The sequence below is a fragment of the Triturus cristatus genome, chromosome 4_1 (assembly GCF_964204655.1).
Source record: "Triturus cristatus chromosome 4_1, aTriCri1.1, whole genome shotgun sequence".
Classification (NCBI taxonomy): domain Eukaryota; kingdom Metazoa; phylum Chordata; class Amphibia; order Caudata; family Salamandridae; genus Triturus; species Triturus cristatus.
In genome coordinates this window covers 942,130,748-942,153,013 of record NC_140585.1, presented here as the reverse complement: position 1 = coordinate 942,153,013, position 22,266 = coordinate 942,130,748, and positions in this window count along the sequence as shown.

Sequence of the window (22,266 nt, the reverse complement as noted above, 5' to 3'; positions counted from 1 at the left end):
TTGTAGATGATACTGATCTTTCTTTTCAGGCTATGCACTGTAACCTATGTAGATTGGACTCATGTGACATATGTATACAGGTGTATGATTAATTGCTGTCTCTTCACCTTGCCCACAGCATCGTTGGGGGACACGGAGGGAGACATGAGCACAGACGGAGCGGAGGGACCGAGCACCAGTGCCAGCGTTGACATCGTGGCTGGCACATTGAGTGGTACTGAGGCGGAGGAGAGTGAGGCCGAGGACCTGTCCACTGGCACGACCGAATATGAAGCTGACGGGTCCGAGGATGATCTCTCCGAGTGGGCGGAGGCTGCACCAGCAGCTGACAGCGGCACAACATCGCACCCCGCCCCCTCCATTGCCATCAGCCGCCTCCCACTTGCTCGTGTCCCTTCCCAGCGTGCCCGGTCACCACATGTCTCCTTCCTGCCAGGCACCGCACCCCCTGCCCCTGTCTCCACTGCTGCCGCCAATGCCGAGTCAGTGGACATCCAGCGGCAGTTGCAGGTTGGTCAGGCTGCGATGCTTAATGTCCTCCATGGCCACAGCCAAGTGCTGCACAACATGGAGGCATACTTGGAGGGCATTTTTTCATCGCAGGCTGACCAACGCCAGTTGCTGAGGTCCATAGACTCAACACTGACTGCAGCAGTGGGTCTCCTGCAGCGCTACGTCCCTCCCCCTACCCCTGCCCCATCCACACTTCCCACTCCCATGCCTGTCCCACGTACACCCAGACGTCAGCATGCACACACCCCACCAGACACAGGCACCACACCAGCAGGGAAGGTCATACGCACACCTCCTGGCACGCACACACAGGGTGAAGTAGGCACACCCACTGGGTCGGGGGGCAAACGTAAGTCACGCAGCCAGAGTGGGAGTCCGCATTCCACCCAATCCACTCCCTCCAAATCCCCTCCCCTCAGCTCTCCTGGCCACATATCCGGCAAAGACTCCTTCATGGCCGCTCTGTCCCTGAGCCCCACAGTGACACCACCCCGCAAGCGGTCAAGGGAGTCCCTGGTCAGGGTGGTTGAGTCCCCCCCCATCCACACCCTCCCCCAGTGGCGCTGCGACCCATCCCTCCGCCCCCCCCCCTCCTTGGGGCCTGTGGTTCCTTCAGGTGCAGGGGAGTCGCTGGAGGACCTTGCTAAGGTGTGCAGCGCCATCCTGGTCTCCGCCTTTGGCCCTGACCCACCCCCTGTGGTGGAGTCCTCCATCCCTGCACCCACGACACCTACCCTTCGCCCTCATGTCCCTGCGGTGCCTGGTCCTTCCCCCCCACATGATGCCCTCCCCCCTCTGGAAGACGAAGGAGCCTGACTGTGCAGGCAAGCTAGGGGACACGCGTCCCACTGTGTTCCCCACCTGGATGTGAACTTTGGATTGCCCTATGGGCATTGTACATTTTGAACTTTCAAGGGACAAACACATTTTTTTGATGCTGAATAAAGCAATTTATTTTTCCTTAGTACACTACTGTCTGTCTGGTATTGCTGTTGGTGGACCTGCCCCATTATTTTGGGTGGTGATAATGTGTTGGGTGTGTGGGAATTGTAGTCTTGTGCTGGTCATAGGGTGGATCCTGGTATCTGTGTGCCATCACAAGCTGTTGGCTACATAACTTTGTTCATGTATGCAGTTACTGCATGGTGTCATCGTCCCAAGGTGTGTTCCTTCCTCTGTGTAACCTGACATCTTCCCTGCAGGGTCTTTCCAATATGTGGTGCTGAGCGGTGTCTACATTGGCTGGGTGTGTGACGGACTCGTTCGACTTGGGCCATGCATGCTGAGCGATGTCTCCACCTGCATCATTCGTGGCGTCCTTGGTGGTCACTGTACTTGTGTATGTAGACTGTTGCCATGACTTCATGTGTACATGTTTTCTTTTTGGCGCTATGCATGTGTATACTCCCAGCCTCGCACACATGTGGTACATGTACTGCAGGATCTTTGTGCACCTGACTGACATTTGTGGGCATTGGATCTGTGGGTACTCCACCCTTTTCTTTGCAGGGGCACTGCTGTGAGTGTTAGGCACCCACCCCTCCTATCTCTGGGCACTGCTGGGAGGACTCTGCACCCACCCCTCCTATGTCTGGGCACTGCTGGGAGGTCTCTGCACCCACCCCTCCTGTGACTGGGCACTGCTGGGAGGACTCTGCACCCACCCCTCTTGTGACTGGGCACTGCTGGGAGGACTCTGCACCCACCCCTCCTGTGTCTGGGCACTGCTAGGAGTGATAGGCACCCACCCCTCCTATGTCTGGGCACTGCTGGGAGGGCTCTGCATCCACCCCTCCTGTGTCTGGGCACTGCTGGGAGGACTCTGCACCCACCCCTCCTGTGTCTGGGCACTGCTGGGAGTGATAGGCACCCACCCCTCCTATGTCTGGGCACTGCTGGGAGGACTCTGCACCCACCCTCCTGTGTCTGGGCACTGCTGGGAGTGATAGGCACCCACCCCTCCTATGTCTGGGCACTGCTGGGAGTGATAGGCACCCACCCCTCCTATGTCTGGGCACTGCTGGGAGTGATAGGCACCCACCCCTTCTATGTCTGGGCACTGCTGGGAGGATTCTGCACCCACCCCTCCTGTGTCTGGGAACTGCTGGGAGTGATAGGCACCCACCCCTCCTATGTCTGGGCACTGCTGGGAGTGATAGGGACCCACACCTCCTATGTCCGGGCACTGCTGGGAGGACTCTGCACCCACCCTTCCTGTGTCTGGGCACTGCTGGGAGGACTCTGCACCCACCCCTCCTGTGTCTGGGCACTGCTGGGAGTGATAGGCACCCACCCCTCCTATGTCTGGGCACTGCTGGGAGGACTCTGCACCCACCCCTCCTATGTCTGGGCACTGCTGGGAGGACTCTGCAGCCACCCCTCCTGTGACTGGGCACTGCTGGGAGGACTCTGCACCCACCCCTCCTATGTCTGGGCACTGCTGGGAGGACTCTGCACCCACCCCTCCTGTGTCTGGGCACTGCTGAAGTGATAGGCACCCACCCCTCCTATGTCTGGGCACTGCTGGGAGACTCTGCACCCACCCCTCCTGTGTCTGGGCACTGCTGGGAGTGATAGGCACCCACCCCTCCTATGTCTGGGCACTGCTGGGAGGACTCTGCACCCACCCCTCCTATGTCTGGGCACTGCTGGGAGGACTCTGCACCCACCCCTCCTGTGTCTGGGCACTGCTGGGAGTGATAGGCACCCACCCCTCCTATGTCTGGGCACTGCTGGCAGGACTCTGCACCCACCCTTCTTGTGTCTGGGCACTGCTGGGAGTGATAGGCACCCACTCCTCCTATGTCTGGGCACTGCTGGGAGGACTCTGCACCCACCCCTCCTGTGTCTGGGCACTGCTGGGAGTGATAGGCACCCACCCCTCCTATTTCAGGATATGTGCGCTTAGAACATACACGGGTGTGGGTTCGCTCCATGCATACGCAGGTGAGGGTACGGGTCGTACTTACACTGTTGGGGTGGGACGTATACATATGCGGGTGAGGGTACGGGTCGTACTTACACTGTTGGGGTGGGGGGTACGCTCCATGCATACGCGGGTGAGGGTACGGGTCGTACTTACACGGTTGGGGGGGGTACGCTCCATGCATACGCGGGTGAGGGTACGGGTCGTACTTACACTGTTGGGGTGGGGGGTACGCTCCATACGTACGCGGGTGTGGGTACGGGTCGTACTTACACGGTTGGGGTGGGGGTATGCTCCATGCATACGGGGTGGGGGTACGGGTCGTACATACACTGTTGGCATGGGGGGTACGCTCCATGCATACGGCGGTGGGGGCACGTTCCGTACATACACTGTTGGCATGGGGGTACGCTCCATGCATACGGGGGTGGGGGTACGGGTCATACATACACGGTTGGGGTGGGGGTACGGTACATACATACACGGTTGGGGTGGGGGTACGCTCCATGCATACGCGGGTGAGGGTACGGGTCGTACTTACACTGTTGGGGTGGGGGGTATGCTCCATACGTACGCGGGTGAGGGTACGGGTCTTACATACACGGTTGGGGTGGGGGTACGCTCCATGCATACGCGGGTGAGGGTACGGGTCGTACTTACACTGTTGGGGTGGGGGGTACGCTCCATACATACGCGGGTGTGGGTACGGGTCGTACATACACGGTTGGGGTGGGGGGTACGCTCCATGCATACGCGGGTGAGGGTACGGGTCGTACTTACACTGTTGGGGTGGGGGTACGCTCCATACGTATGCGGGTGAGGGTACAGGTCGTACTTACACTGTTGGGGTGGGGGGTACGCTCCATACGTACGCGGGTGAGGGTACGGGTCGTACATACACGGTTGGGGTGGGGGGTACACTCCATGCATACGCGGGTGGGGGTACGGTCCGTACATATCCGTACCCACGCTGTGGAATGCTTGTGCGGGCCGTACCCAGGCCTTTGCCACGTGGGTACAGCTGTCCCGCCATTGTTGGGGTGACGTAGGTGTGGGCGTGGTACGACTCGTACCCACGCTCTTGAGGCGTGGGTACGGGACGTACCTGTATTGTTGTGTTGCCGGTTTGCGTCGTCAAGCACTTCCGTTGTGGTGGACGCTGGCTTTGCTGGACACGCCCCCACCCCCTCGTAGTGACCAGGGCCTGGGGGTCAGGTATGTCCAGGGCATGTGTGCTGTGTGACTTTGGTGGGGGTTTTGTGGCCTGCCCCTGCTCCTGCCTCCCGCCTTTCCCCCCTCCCTTTGTTGTTCTGACCTTCTGCGGCGTCTGCGGCGTAACCTGTAGAGGAGGTCGACTGCTATGAGGGCCGGGATGACACGTAGGTTCGGGTCCATGTCTGTCCGTCGCGTACAGGTACTCCTTGTTCGCGTCGTCCTGATTTCCCGGCAGTTTTTGGCTGCCGGAAAATATTGTCCGTGCGGGATGACGTCGGTGCGAATCATACTTCCTGGTTCGTGAATGGCAGGCTGCATGCGTCCCGACGTCACATCGGCGCTTTCCCGGATCACATTTGTATGATTATTTTCGTCGGTCGGGGTTTTGTACGATTCGTACGGAAATGGTATTTCCGTGCGAATCGTACTTCCATGTTTGTATATTTTTCCGACCGGGTACGTGTCGGACGGAGAATATGCTCCGTCCGACGGTTCGTACCCGGTTTTTACAGGATCGTGATCGGCAAAGTGTACCTGAACCAAAAACATAGTAGGGAATGTTAAATATCAAAGCAAATGCAAAGTATTGAACATGATTATGAGGACAAAGGGGCAGAACAATCTGAAAGATTGTACATGATGTCTGAAGAAACTGAATTGAAACAAATGATCATGATCAGAAGAGAAGATATATAAAAGACAACATCTATAGACATCATAGTTGGCTCTCAAAAAGTACCTTTTATGCTAGATACCGGAGCGATGTGCAGCATTGTGTGTGTGACCGAATATCAAAAAAATAGAAAAATGGCCGACTCAAAGTCCATCACAAGTCAGTGTTTACTAATGGGGAGCAAAGCATTCAGTTTTATGTTTAGGAAAGTTTGAGGAAATTTGACACTGTGGAGAGCTGTCCAGCAAAGAGAAAATACATGCCTTGGAAGGTGAATTTCCTGACCCGTGTTTGTTAAGCAGTATCACAGCTCTGATTATGGGTCTACTAGCAATGACTTGTAATGTCACAACAGATTATTGTATACTTCGGGGGTATCCAGAAATATTTACAGGACTAGGAAAGCTGAAAGATAAGACAATAACTTTGCATACCAATGAAGCTGTGAAACCTGTAGCACAAGTTCACTGAAGAGTTCCAATACATTAACAAACAAATGTAGAAAAAGAGAGAAATTCACTTCTTTGGTAAGATATTATCGAACCCGATTGTAGTAGTTCCAAAAAAAGGATATCAGAATTTGTGTGGACATGCTAGTACCCAATACAGCAATTGAGAGAGAGAGAGGCATCTAGGACCACACTTAAATGACATGAGTAGTAGTATCTGTGGTGTGGCCATCTTTTCAAAATTGGATTTATATTGACCCTGGGTTATAAATGGAGATATGTAAACTAAGCATTCCATGAAAACCACAGGAGTTTTCTGCATAGCTAACTACTAAACTGCACCCTCAAATGCTTTAAAAAAGCAACTCTACATGCTAAAAAGCATATTACCCATTCACAAAAGTGAACTTTGAAAATGAAAAGTATCATCCAATGAGAGAGGTGATAATTTTGGGGTCCCCCTAACCTAGGGGGAGGACCAAGCAGATGCCTTGAACACAAAGAACATATCATGCTGAACGATTCAGTGGTGGTCCCATCCTCTTAGGACCACCCCAAGCACAATTATGGGCAAAAATACAATCCCAACCAAAGGCCCTGCAATGCATTATGGGATGAGATTAGCAGTGGACAGTGAATATTATAGTATCCAATAGCAAAATAATTCTACAAAGAGCTGCACTTCAACTAATCATTAATAGGTGTCCCTCACGAGTCAAATGCAAAAGCATTGAAATTATTACATCAAGCTGCAGTTTAACTAGTCGTTGCTAGGTGTCCCTCAAGTCAAATGCTGTTGCATTTGACTCATGAGGGACACCTAGTAACGACTAGTGGAACTGCAGCTTCATGAAGGGGTTTCAATGCTTTTGCATTTGACTAGTGAGGGACACCTAGTAACGACTAGTGGAACTGCAGCTTTAAGTAACAATTTCAATGCTTTTGCATTTGACTCGTGAGGGACACCTAGTACCGACCAGTTGAACTGCTGCTCTTTGTAGAATTATTTTGATATTGGATACTATAATATTCACTGGCCACTGCTAATCTCGTCCCATAATGCTTTGGAGGGCCTTTGGTTAGGATTGTATTTTTGCCCATAACTGTGCTTTGGGTGGTCCTAAGATGATGGGACCACCTGTCAGAAGCTTCAAGTAACACTGGAGTCGACACTGATTCCTATGCCCACTACCTCTGAAAAAGAATTCAAGAAACACTCTGGACAATTGCTGTGAATTAATTGGAAAATAACAGACGAAGTCTCTTACCCTCAGTATAATCTGTACAAGCCCCAGGAGGTGATTGATGACAGGCAATGTTCTGTTTATCCTCACAAGAGTCAAGCGAAGGAATAATGGAGAATGGTCTGACAACACTCTTGAGGAATTGTAATGGAGTAAGTCCCGACTCAAGGAATGAACTTTGAAGTAGACACAAAATGACTTAAAACCTAGCTATGAGTAAACTAATATTGTCCTATTGAACTGACTGAACTGTGAAGGAGTACTGACCCCAATTCTGATACCAGCGATAACTAACTAGAATTTCGTGAAGTGGCACCAACTAAATACATACTACGAATTCTTCAATTAAAGTCACTTGCCAGAATCCCACGTTGCGCATGCGATAAGAACAACCAAAACAGAAGCGCTGACAGGAATCCCCTAGAACAAGAACTTCACTCAGAGCCACGCTGTGACTCCGGTGAAGAGGTCAGTTGAAGTGCGCAGATTCCAGAGCGGCTGTGCGCTTCATCTCCACAGCTGCTCGCGCGCTCTCGAAGACTAGAGCGCTCACTCCTCGCTGTTTGTAATCCCCTTCGGCGGCCACGTTGGGATACTCGCTTCTTCAGGTTCTGTACACAGCGCCGCAGGAACAACGTGGTGACTCTATGCTGCCTTCGCCAACATGGATATTTGGAGCCCTGCTTTAATGACCGTTGAGTTTTTGCTGGCACTGATCTAATGCTGGCTATGGTTCTGGAAGTCTTGACAGTACCCCCTTTCAAGAATGGTCCTTCCACAGCGGGCTTGTTGGGGTGTGCCTGATGAAAGGCTTCAACTAGTCGTGGGGCATTTACATGGACTGCTGGTTCCCACGACCTCTCCTCAGGTCCGTACCCCTTCCACTCTATCAAGTAATACAGTTTGTTTCTCGCCACCTTGGAATCTAAGATTCTGCTGACTTCGTATTCTTCGCTCGATTCTACCACTATGGCGGGTGGAGAGTTTTTAAACCTGACCTTGTCTGGACTTTTCTTCAGAAGGGAAACATGGAAGGTCGGATGAATTTTCAATGACTTTGGTAATTGTAACTTCGCCACTACAGGATTTATGATCTTCTGAATTTTAAATGGCCCTATGAATCTAGGCTGAAACTTCCGATTACCCTTTAATCTCAAATGTCTTGTGGATAGCCACACCTGGTCACCTTTTTTAAACTGTGGGCCTTGTCTTCTCTTTTTGTCTGCCTGCTTTTTATAGGATTGTTTGGCCTTGATTAAATTGCTCAAAGCTCTTTTGTAAGAGCTCTGTAGCTCTTCCATTACTCTAGCCACGGCAGGGACCTCCCCAATCTGTTTCCCCAGTGTGATAGCTGGATGTCTGCCTGTGTTCAAGTAAAATGGAGTGAACCCTGTGGAATCATGAGTTGCGTTATTGTATGCGAATTCTGCAGTCCACAGTAATTCGGACCATTCAACATCCTGCTCTAACAGATAGAGGCGTAAATATTGTTCTAGTTCCTGGTTCAACCTCTCGGTCTGACCGTCTGTCTCGGGGTGATAACTAGTTGAATAACGTGCGTCTATGCCTAAGTTGTGCATAAAGGTCTTCCAAAATTTCGACATGAACTGTGACCCCCTATCTGAAATGATTACTTGTGGAATTCCGTGTGCCCGAATGATGTGTTGGTTGAATGTCTGTACTAATTGCGAAGCTGTGGGTACAGTCTTGAAAGGAATGAAATGTCCCATTTTGGAAAATGAGTCCACCACCACCAAAATCACTGTGTTACCTTGACTAGAGGGCAGATCCACTATTAAATCTAATGTCACGGTGTGCCAGGGGTAGGGTGCGTTAGGTAAGGGTTGCAATAACCCTTGCGGGGCCTGACGACTGGGCTTCCCTTTGATGCAGATTTCACAGGTCGAAACATATTGTCTTACTTGGGCTGCCAGATCTGGCCACCAAAAGTGTCGCCGGACCAGTTCTTCGGTCTTCTTGACCCCTTTGTGGCCTGCCATCCGATCATCGTGACAACCTCTCAAAGCCTCTTCTTGGAGTTTTCTGGTTGGAAGATATAGCTTGCCTTCATGATATGGGAGTCCTTCGACAAGGTTTCTTTTACCATCTGCCTCGGCCCACTTACGAAGATCCTCTTCTGAGCAGACTTGCTGAATTTGTTCATCGAATTCTTTCATTTGCATGGCTCCGATTATTTGTTTCAATGGAACTATGGGTTCTTCGACTGAAGGTTTCTCTTCGGCTGCTGGGTTCATGCGCGAAAGAGCATCGGCCTTCCCGTTTTTCGCACCTGGTTTGTACGTGATCACGAAGTCAAATTCTGAGAAGTACAAGGACCATCTCAATTGACGTGGCGAAAGTGTTTTAGCAGACTTTAGGAATTGGAGGTTGCGATGGTCTGTAAACACAGTGACAGTATGCTTGGCCCCCAGTAAGTAGTGTCGCCAATCTTGGAATGCTTCTCGAACAGCCAGTAATTCCTTGTCGGCGATGGAGTAATTGCGCTCCGTGTCCGACAGCTTCCTGGACCGGTAGGCCACCGGATGCAGTTGTCCCGTCGTTTTGTTCCTCTGTGACAAAATTCCTCCGGTTGCGAAGTCTGATGCATCAGTTTCAACGAAAAAGGCTTGTTCCGGATCAGGGTGCATTAGAATGGGGGCGCTAATGAAGGCCGTCTTCAAGTCCTGGAAGGCTTGTTCTGCAGTTGCAGTCCACACAAATTTTTGTCCCTTCTTTAGCAGGTGAGTGATGGGAGTGACCTTAGACGAGAAATTAGGAATGAACCTCCGGTAAAAATTGGCAAAACCAATAAAACTTTGGATTTCCTTCACACTTCCTGGCGATGACCACTCCTGAATGGCACGGACCTTTGAATTATCCATCTCGACCCCAGCTGCGGACAACATGAATCCCAAGAACTCCACCTTCTCGGCATGAAAAGAACACTTCTCCAATTTCACGTACAAGTGGTTATCCAAAAGCTTCTGGAGTATAGCTCGCACATGCTTGACATGATCTTCCATGTTGTCGGAAAAAATCAATATGTCATCAATATAGACGACAGCCACTCGGTCCAAGAATTCTCTCAGAACATCATTAACGAAGTTTTGAAATGCTGCTGGGGCATTGCTCAACCCATAAGGCATCACTTGATACTCAAACAACCCATACTTGGTCCGAAAGGCTGTTTTCCATTCATCACCCTCGGCCACTCTCACCAAATGGTAAGCTCCACGCAGGTCAAGCTTGGTGTAAATCTTTGCTCCTTTGACTTGATCCAATAGTTGATTGATTAGTGGCAATGGGTACCGATTTTTCACTGTAACTTGGTTCAAGGCTCTGTAATCGATACACGTGCGGAGAGTCCCATCCTTCTTTGGCCGGAAGAAAAGCGGAGACGAAACTGGAGACTGTGATGGCCTTATGAATCCCATCCTGGTAAACTCTTCCAAATACTCTTTGAGGTAGATGTTCTCCTTTTCAGTGAGTGCGTAAACTCGACTGCAGGGCAGGTTGGCACCGGCTTCCAATTCGATCTTGCAATCATAGCTTCTGTGTGGTGGTAATTTCTCAGCATTCCTTTTGTCGAACACACTCGCCAAATCTTGGTATTCTTTTGGTATTTCCACTGCGCTAACAGTGCAGATGTGGAGCGACAACTTGGCCAACTCCGTAGCCGGCGATCCCTCGCACTCTTCTGAGTTCTTAGTAAAACAATTCCTCTGACAAAATTCCGAGTTCATCTTGACTGTTCTCCTCTCCCAATCAATAATCGGGTTATGCGTGGTCAACCATGGTAACCCTAAAATCAGCTGGAACTGGGGTGCGTCTATGAGGTTAAATCTAATAAATTCTCGATGACCCTGCAACCCTTCCAATTCTAAGGTCTCTGTTTCTTCTACTATGGGTCCTGAAGTCAAATTGGAGCCGTCGACTGCCTTTACGACTTCGAGATTCTTCTTCTTGATCGCCTTTATGCCCATTTCTTGCGCATATTTCAGGTCACAGAAGTTCCCAGTGGCCCCCGAATCAATCATGACTGAGACTTCTTCCAAATTCTGGGTTCCGAATTTGACTGTAAAAAATACTGTAAGATGGGGGGCCGCTGACTGCAATGTGTTAATCAGTTGCTGAGGTTCATGAGTTGACTGTTCGGAACATCCCACCAGGGCAACTCCTGTTACTGGTGGGATCGATCTTTTAACCCCTGGTTACTCTTGTTTCTCTTCGGACACTCCCTCACAAAATGTCCCGAGGTACCACAATACAAACACAACTGATTTGCTCGCCTTTTATCTTTTTCTTCTTGAGAGAGAGGGCCCCTGATGGAACCTATTTGCATTGGTTCCTCTCCGGTACCCGTATCAGGTTTTGAGGGTTCGGGTCTCATACGGTCTAGGCGTGGCACAAACGACTTGTAGTCTCGCTTCTTTTCTGACCTTCTTTCAAACAATCGATGCTCGATTTGAAGAACTAAATCAATAAGTTCTGAGATTTCCTGAGGACGTTTCGGGATCTGCGCCAATGCATCTTTTATTTCATCTTTGAGACCACGATAGAATATCGCCGCACGTTTACTGTCGGGCCAATCTGTCTCGACGATTAGTTTGTTGAACTGAGCTATATATGCTACCAATTCTCGATTGCCTTGCTTAAGGTCTAGGAGTTCGTTGTCGGTGGCTTGATTGGCCGTTCTTCTGTCGAATATTCGTAGAAATTCTTTCTTGAAACGATTGAAATCGTACAAAGCTGCGTCGTTTCGAGAGACCAACGGCATAGACCAGGCTGCGGCGTCGCCGCTCAAGTAAGACAACATGAATGCGACCTTGGCTTGATCCTCTTTGAACACAACTGATCTGCACAAGAAATGTATAGAACATTGGGTCAGGAAAATCTGGGCCTTATGGGGGTCCCCGCTAAAGCGTTCTGGGTTGGCTAAGGGGACAATAGGTGCCACTGAATGAATTACTTGCGTGGCCACTTCTGCACCAGAGTTCTGAGAGGAGTTGAAGCTAGGTAAAGGAGTTGTTCCCGCTAAGAGTTCCTCTAATTTCTGTTGAACGTGACGAGTTTCTTGTTGGGACCTTTTTACCTCATCCCTCAGGACTCTATTCTCTTCTGTGGAACGTGTAAGTTGGGCCTGTAACCCTTCTAGGATTCCCGCCAAGGAGTTCATATCAAATCCCTCAGCCATGTCGACTCGAGTGAAAGGTTGGCACTTCAATCTGTCAGAAGCTTCAAGTAACACTTGAGTCGACACTGATTCCTATGCCCACTACCTCTGAAAAAGAATTCAAGAAACACTCTGGACAATTGCTGTGAATTAATTGGAAAATAACAGACGAAGTCTCTTACCCTCAGTATAATCTGTACAAGCCCCAGGAGGTGATTGATGACAGGCAATGTTCTGTTTATCCTCACAAGAGTCAAGCGAAGGAATAATGGAGAATGGTCTGACAACACTCTTGAGGAATTGTAATGGAGTAAGTCCCGACTCAAGGAATGAACTTTGAAGTAGACACAAAATGACTTAAAACCTAGCTATGAGTAAACTAATATTGTCCTATTGAACTGACTGAACTGTGAAGGAGTACTGACCCCAATTCTGATACCAGCGATAACTAACTAGAATTTCGTGAAGTGGCACCAACTAAATACATACTACGAATTCTTCAATTAAAGTCACTTGCCAGAATCCCACGTTGCGCATGCGATAAGAACAACCAAAACAGAAGCGCTGACAGGAATCCCCTAGAACAAGAACTTCACTCAGAGCCACGCTGTGACTCCGGTGAAGAGGTCAGTTGAAGTGCGCAGATTCCAGAGCGGCTGTGCGCTTCATCTCCACAGCTGCTCGCGCGCTCTCGAAGACTAGAGCGCTCACTCCTCGCTGTTTGTAATCCCCTTCGGCGGCCATGTTGGGATACTCGCTTCTTCAGGTTCTGTACACAGCGCCGCAGGAACAACGTGGTGACTCTATGCTGCCTTCGCCAACATGGATATTTGGAGCCCTGCTTTAATGACCGTTGAGTTTTTGCTGGCACTGATCTAATGCTGGCTATGGTTCTGGAAGTCTTGACACCACCACCGAATCATTCAGCAAGATGTACTCTTTGTTTTCAAGGCATCTGCTTGGTTCTCTCCCTAGGTTAGGGAGGATCCCAAAATCATCACCTCTCTCACTGCTTGCTAAATTTTCATTTTCACTTTTGTGAAATGACTATATGCATTTAAGCATGTAAAAACAGAGATGCTTGTTTTTTTACCAAAAGTAAATGAGGTTTCTGTTTAATTGGGAGTCCAATAGAGCAAAGCTGCGAAGTTTTTGTTCAACTTCGTTCCACGTAGTAGTACTCTGCCAATTACGCCCACCCTTAATTTATATAAGTGATATCATCAAATGGAAATTGATCATCAGTCTTGATATATAACAACATTTTCTACCCATTTAGGATTATTTAGGTACAAAAAAGACTACATTTTGACATGTGCTCAGCTGCTGTAATTTTTCAAGAAACCATAAATAATATAATTAGGCCAGTAAGGAATGCTATGAACTACAGTAATGATCTTGCTATTTGGAAAACCACAGGATGAGCATGACCAAGCGCTAAATGAAGTATGCCTACAACTTGGGAAAGCAGGATTAACTCTTAATTCAGGAAAATGTGACAGATCAATCTGAATTGACATTCTATGACCATATATTTTCAAGAGAAGGAATGAGACCTCACTCAAAAAAAGGTTCATCTTTAAATTCAATGGTTCCGCCCAAATATGTGTCTGAACTACATTTGTTCTTGGTAATGGCCAGTTACTGTTCGCGATACAAAATCAACGATGCCACTACAAATGCACCTTTTAGAGAATCAACAGAAAAAGGGTGAAAATTTATTTGGGGTATGGACTGTGAGCATGTTTTAAGCAAATAAAAGTTGACATATCTTCTGGAGCTAATTTAAAATATGTTGATCCACAATTACGCATGGAAGTAGTGGTGAATGCTAGTCCTGTTGGACTTGGTACAATGTTGGTGGAACATAAACCTGGCAGAGAAACACCTCGGTATGCAATTTCACATGCCAGTAAAAGCTTGTGGGATACTGAATGAAGATATTCACAGTCCAAAAAAAAAAGTCTTGCTGTAGTCTGATTTTGTGAGCATTACCATGATTTTGTATGTGGGAAGCCATTTGTTATAATGAAAGACCATCAAGCATTAGTTGCAATTTTTGGAAATCAAAATTTAAATCTGACTCCACAAATTGAAAGATGGGGAATGTGATTGATGGATTATGATTTTAGGATTATTCACAAGCCAGGAAAAGAATATAGGGGCATATCTACAAGGCGGCGATAAAAAAATTATGGCCGCTTTTGTGGCCGTTTTCGGCCGAAAAGCGGCGATAATTTTATAGCTATATCAGCAAGGTCACGCTATCGCGTGAATCCTTGCCTTAGCGCCTGTTTTCTGAACGCCCACCTTTGCATCTCTAATGAGATGCAAAGTGGGCGTTCCTTCCCAAAATGACTGGAGAAATGTCGCTAACCGACATTTCTCCAATTATCAAGGGAATCGCTAACAAGCATAGCGATAAGAAAAGTAGCACTAACCATGGTTATCGCTACTTTCCTTATGCATGCTTTAGTTCTGACTTAGCCATGTAATCCAATAGGAGGTGGATTACATGGTTAAGACCATCCTGCCCTATAAGCAAGGTATCGCCGGTCACAGTGCGATTATCGCTGGATTTCCAGACATAATCACACTGTTTTCCAGCTAACGCTTGCAATTCTATCGCAATGGAGATAAGCGTTGCTGATAGCACGCTATCTCCGCGATAGAAAGCAGCGATAGCCAGCGATAATTATCCTAGCGCTAAGTGCGCTGAGCGGTATTTATCGCCGGCCCTTGCTGATATGCCCCATAGTCTGGCAGATTATCTGTCAAGGCACTCAGCTAAAATGGAGACAAAACAACTACTGGAATCAGAAGAGTAAATATGCTTCATCATCAGGTCTACAATGCCAGACATTATATCTGAAAAAGAATTAGTTGCAATGCCATAGAAGGATGAAACAATCAAAAAAATACAAACAACTAAACTTGAAAACAAATGGAGACTGATTAATGGGGCAACACAATTTCGAAGAAATATAAAAAAGACTGCCATTTTGGCTATTAAAAATATACACTCAGAGTTATCAATAGCAGCCTCTGGTGTACTTCTGAGAGGGAATGAAAAAATCATTCATACGAGCTTACAAAGATGTGTGATTGATGAAAGTCATAGATGTGTGTCAGTGACAAATAACATATTGAGAGAGAAAGTGTGGTTTCCAAAGCTGGTTAGTCAAGTAGAAGAGATTTTACTAACATGTCAAATATGTCAATGCACTACGAAAGAAAAAGTAATGGAGAATTACCCATGTCCAGATAACCAGATGTTGTATGGTCCAATATGGCAGCAGATGCTAATGGACCACAAATTCTGAACACTATTTGCTAGCATTAATTGATGAATACCATCGCTATCAGATTGTAAAAGTAGTATCGTCAACTTCAATGTCAGCTGAACGTCCTCTTCATGATCATATTATTTCTACCTGGGGAATACCAGATGGGCTGAAAACAGTTAATGGGCCCCCATTCATTGCAAATGACTTTTGAAACTTCATGAATTACCTAGGAATAACTCATATAAGAGTTATGCCAATGTGGCCACAAGCTAATGGAATGGTGGAAAGATTAATGGCTACCATCAAACAAGCAGTACAAAGGGCAAATTTATATCAGATGTCCATAAATCAGGCCTTTTGTCAGGTTTTGAGAGATTAAGGAACTACTCCTCATGGTTCCACAGGAAAATGTCCTTCTGAGTTGATGTTTGGGCAGCCAAGGCAAAAATGTTTGCCTCAACTTCCATCTGTCCCACCTAAAGATAATGCCGAGATAGTGCAAAGAGATAAGGAAGCGAAAGAGAAAATGTTACATTATGCTGATAGCAAGAGTCTTCGAGAGCTTGTGTATAATGCAGGAAATTTAATATCAGTGAAACAACAACAAATAAGAAATTCATAAAGTAGATGTCAACCAGCTCCTTTGGAAGTGACAGAAGTTCATGGCACTGCAGTTACTGCAAAAGGGGATAGCAGAATGATAACAAGAAACAAGGCTTTTTTTAAGAAATGTAATCCAAAAGTTAATAAACTAGTTGGGTGATCAGCACAAGGAACACTTGATTAGGAAATCTGAGAGAGTTTCACGAACACCGGATCACCTAATAGAACATTGCTGAATATCAATACATGATATATGAATAGTTTAGTTTTCTTCTATGTTGCTTTTTCTTTTCTCTCCTGCTCCTTTTTCTAGGTTTTTATTTTCTTTTTCTTTCTCTTTGCCTTTTCAAAAAAAGGGGGGAGGGGGAGAAATGTAATGAGGTAATATGTACTGCGATGCAATGGAATGATTGGGGATGGAATATAGAAGAGGTATTAGAATGTATACAGGACGGTTGGTGGAAATGCTGAAGGAGAACACCGGCGTCTGATGTCCTGAATAAACGTAATGAGAAGCTGAGCTGATTACTACTCATTAATTTGAGTTTATTAAGATTATTAAACCTCAGGGGAGATGTTACAATCCCTTGGCTTGTTAGTTCATGCAAGCTTCTTTACTAATCCCCAGAATATTCGTGTACCCATTTGCTTGAGTGGTGTATGCAATTTAGCCCAGTTCAGCCCTTCAGCAGCACTTTTATTGGGCCATCTCTGTTTCCTATGGGCTTTAACTTTTTCTTTCATACTCTTCATGTCAGAATAATTTTTCCTGAGGTAATGGAGGACTTCTTTCATTCTTTTCTGTCCTCTGTGCCTGCTGATCAACTGCGTGTGCCAATCTGTAACAATCTGAGTCTGAACCTTTTCCAGAGCCCTTCGCCAATTTGTTTTGTGAGGATTCCACCTGCTAAATCCAACCTTTTGTTAATTCATTTCCCTTCATGTATTCATAGCCCAGTTTATTTTACCCAGACCTTTTTTATTTGCATTTATCTCAGTCTGCTCCAACCTTCAAATTATTTGATTTATCAGGACCATATCTTCTTGTTTGCCGATGAGCTTAATCATGTGGTGCTCTTATATCATCGAGGTCGACTTACATGAGATAACTGCATGGTCACTGGAAACTTTTGGATTTACCTGAAAGTCCTTTATTTTGTGGAAATGCTCTATTGATAACCATAGGTAATTCAGGTTAGCTAGCCTTAAAAAGGAGACGTACATGTATGCTCCTCGGCTACCAGACTTTACTCTGCCATTGAGGCATTGCATCTCTAGGGCCTCAAAAGTGCTAACCAGTTTTCTCCTTTTGCTGACCCAGCAAAATCACTTTTGGAATACTTCAGTATGCATCCTCCCTATCTTTCCACTCCTTCTGTTACTATTCTAAAGTATATTTGAATTGAAGTCGCCACCAACCAGTATATGCGCATTTTCAAATTGGAAATTCTGACATTAGCCTTTTTAAAGATCCACCAGAATTCCTGCTGACTCGTGCTTCCGTGGTGTCATTGTGTGCAAGTAGCTGTTTCTAATAATTAATGTTTGAGACACTCTTGTGATGTAGCTGTTAAATGCTTATTTTTTTTTTAAGATTATGTCTCCTTCACCAGCCCAAATTGTAGAGGCATTGACAACCAGGTCTTTTTTCACATGAATCAAAACCCTTCTCACTTGAATGCCCCCCGCACAGGGATATCAAGGTGTGGGCTGCAAAGTCAATACAGTTAGAGAACAGCTCCGAATCCAAGCACCACGTTTTCCAGTAGGCAGATGATTATGTTCTTAGTTACTTCATCCAACTCCCTTACTTTACCTCATGATCTGAAATCCCCCTCACGTCTAGAAGAAGAATTTAATCTCCTGGGCCTTTAATCCCGCTCCATGTGTTTTACTATTGTTAGGAAAATTGGTTTAAGCCTCCCGCTACCTATTCCCAATTAGAAGGACTGCATGTTTCCTTCTCCATTTTATTTGGCTGAGTCGTCAGGCGTGTGTGCCCTTCCTCCCAAACAGAGTGGCCCGCAACTAGGGAGTTATTTCCCGCCATGTCATTTTAAAACAATTTTCTTCTTCTCTGACATGTTTGGGGCTTAGCATTCCCTGAGTCATGACTTCATATGCTCCTAAAGTGTTCCTCAACAAAACTTGAGTATTGACGCCAGCAGCTTCATCTAGAGATCTGACATGTGGGGTCTGCAGGAGCGTTGAGCATCCCGGAATATCTATCCGTCAGATGGAAGGACAAATTGATATGGACAGTTGGCTCTTATTGGCAAACATTGTAGGGCAACAACGTCCTCCTTGAAGCAAATCTCGGGTGCGTTCATTTGTTTCCCCATGTCCCAGTGACTTAAAGACCACATACTCAATATCCTTTGATGTCAATATCTTCAAGGTAGGTAGTTGTGAGGCCACTCTTAAAATATTCTTTCTGTTAAGTATGTACCATTTTCCTCTTGAGGCATACTCTCGTTGTAACATTATACTTTGTATGCCTTTGCGGGAAACATTTGGTAATTGTTACACTTGAGTTGTAGTCTCCAACGGGACTTTAAAGATCTTATTCATAGGTGCTTCTTGTTTTAATGGACATGTAGACAGGTCAGTCCCTATCATTGTGATTAACCATTCCACTTTACCCTTTTCACTCATTGGCCCTTTTATTGTAATGGAGCATTGTTGATTGCTCCTCTCCCCTCACCCGTTTCTAATTTAAATTTTCAAGGGAGACACTCTTGTGATGGCAGGTGGCATTAATTGCTCAGGTAACACTTCCCAACGGTGTTGTGAAATGTTCAGCTACTACTCCCTGTCAGTTACTTTGTCCTGTCCATCTGATATTACTAATGGCTTTTGGCCATTGTTGTCTCCTATAGTATCATACTTTTGTGCTATGAGTGGTAACCTTGCTTTTGATGTAGCAGAGTCTTGTACTTCAATTTTTGCTTCGCCCTTTAATTTCCTGCGATTTACTGATCTTATCCTTGCACGGGGCTCCTTGGATGAAAATTGGGAAAGTTTTACGTTCCTGCTTAGTAAAGTCCAAACAAAGGGGCCCATTAGCTTGGCGGGCAGATCGCCACCGCCCGACTGGCGGTGGCAATCCACCCGCCAAAACACCCTGCCCGACGGCCTTTTACCCCCGCCACATTAGCATAGCAGGGGGTACCGCGGCGGATGGAAAGACCGTCCGCCACTTTTCCGCTGGTAGGCAATTGTCATGATTGCTTGCCGGGCATAAAAGGCCTGCAATATGGTGGCATCCATATTATGATGTTGGCGGTTTAATGCCTTTCCATGGCGGAGACTCCGCCATGGAAAGGCATGTGGGAATCACTTTGGGGGCCTGTTGTGGGCCCCCAGGGGTGTGGGGGGGCTGGGGGGATGCACTTGGGGGCTACCCATGGTACGTCCATACATTGGTATACACAAGGTGGAAGGCACCGAGTGGTGCCTGTCACGTTGTGCATGCCAATGCACAACATGCATTTACTACATTGTGGTGGGTGCTGATCACAGCACCGCCCGCCACAATGTTGTGTATGCAGGATGCAACCGCCACGGTGGCGGTCACATCCTAATTGGTGGTGCGGGACCGCCGCACCACTGGCAGCCGGCCCCAGTCCCGCTAGGGTGCCGCCATCCTAATGGACCCCCTAGGGTTCCTTTCTTTTTACCGTTTTCTGACATTGCTATTCTGGGTGGCTGCATGGGCATCTGCTCACACGTTTGTAAAGCATTGTAGAATTGAGCGAGTGGTATTAGAAGATCACTCTTTTGATCAGAATATCTTGAATTCAGTTATTCCTAACTTAATGTGTTGTATTTTCACTAATTAAAGGTCAGGTGTATGATTTGGTGAATTTTATGTATTCATGTATTATGTTTTCATTTGGAAGGTCAGCTTGGAATACCTCATAACTGATGTTAAGGACAAGAATGTGGAACTTAGGGATAATGCCCCAGTTTCTTACCAGTAATCTTCATTATTCTTAGTCCTACTCATTCTTGTTGCAGTCATTTCAGTCTGTTATGCAGTACTTTGGATGAGAAATCTTTTCATGACACCCAGACGGTAGACACAGTTGGCTTTTACTTTCTGTTTCTTTCTCCTGCCTGAGGTGGTCTTCTTATAAGAAATAACTGTGGCGAAGACTAGTATGACTAAGGATAATGAATGTCACTAGTATGTAACCAGGGCATTCTCTATGGTGATAAGCAGGTCAGAAGTTTGACTCTTTATTCTTGCTACAGTATGAAAAAATATTCAGAAAACAAAGTACAATCTATGTAGAATAAATAGACTGCTTCTACAGAATAGCACAATAGCAGTTGCATACTTTTATAGCATGATTCGAAAAATGTTCATTGTATTTAATTGTTTTTTAATATTTGCATAGTACTAATTGGATACCACACTATTGTGAGGTACTTGTCCATTAGTGTACCGTAATTCACTGTGCCCTTGTTTTGAGTCTATGTGAAAAGTGTTCCCATGATGTGAGGGATGACCACCAAGGTGCTGAGACTCATTGCTTGGTGACGTGATAGATTAGAAAGGGTGAGAGATAGATCCACATTTTTTAAATTTGTGCCAAATTCGTAAGTATGATTTGCTATACAGCCCCATTATTATATTGCTGGTTTATCTTTGCTACACATGCTTGTTTTTACTAAGGGACAATGTGGTTATGATTATGTTTTTTAGCAACAATAGATTTCAATTATTGTAAACACTCACTTATTGAGTTTTAGAATAGTGCAGCCGTTTAATCTGTGTTATTACCATATAAGCAATACGATTTGGGGAGTGTTACGCTTCTTAGAAATTGTTTATAAACAATAATTTCACTACAATATGGTGGGTTGTTATATTTAAATGTCAAGTATCACAATCTCGTATCCATCTCTTAAGTAAGGTTTACATTTTTGCAAATATTACCACTAAGGGACATACTTAGCTAAAATATGATTCTCTGTTTATACAAAAATTGATTCGAAGAAATCGAATGGCTCTCTTTCTATATCTGAAGATAGTGCAGCGGCATGAGTCATAGTATTGCAATATAGACAGCCGCGGTCGGTAGTAGGAGTAACTGCAGGGCGGTGACGTGGGGAGGGGGAGGGGCAGGGTGGGGGGAAGTAAACTATGGATTACGGAGGTTTACAGGTAAGTTAACATATAAATTACCCCCCACCCTGCCCCTCCCCCTCCCCACGTCACCGCCCTGCAGTTACTCCTACTACCGACCGCGGCTGAATATAGATGATGTGGGTACGAACCTGCTATGCTATCTACATAATGTCCACAATGATGTATTTAAAATGGTGTTTCTTTTGTGACAAAATCATGGTTTTCCGCTCAAGACTAGCTGTACAGTGGGTGTGATTAAAATGGTGCTTCTGATGTTACAGAACCACGTTCTTTTATTAAAATTTAGGGAAAGAATTTATGTCCAGTAGGTGTGTTTAAAATGGTGTTGTTCAGCGGATAGCCCACACCTCCTTCTTCATCCTTTAATTCATACATTTTATACCTCACATTTCATGGGGAACATACCATGAAGGATTATTTAGCAAAGGTTTCAGACCATGCAATACATATCACATTCACTAATAATATGGCATTTTTCAGAGTGAGATCAGAGTATTTTCTTGCTTGAAGTATTTTCTTGAAGACTGGAGATAATCTTCAGTCTGAGGGTCACACTATTTCAACAAACCGAGGAAGAGATATACACCAAGTACAGGTTAAGTAGTGAAGTAATCCTTGATCTAATTGCTGATTTGAATCCTTTGCTTGAGAAACAACTTATGCAGTAAGTCTATCCCCGCCCATGTGTAGGTGCTATGTAGTTTACATCTATTAGCATCTGGTAGCCATCATGGTGTGACTGCATCAGCTGGTGGTGAGCCTCAGAGTGCACTGTTGTATTGTTTCCATGCATTTCTGAATGCTGTGGTAATGCGCATTTAGAGATGTACACATTTCCCTAGAAATGTGCAGAAATTGTATACCACCAAGATAGATTTTTCCCAATGTCATAGGATGTGTAGATGGTACACATCTGCCAATCTGCCCATCCTCTTCCACTGAGTATTTATTCTGCAACAAGAAAAATACTCATTCAGTAAATATACAAGCAGTGTGTTATGCTAAACATGTCATTGCAGACATGG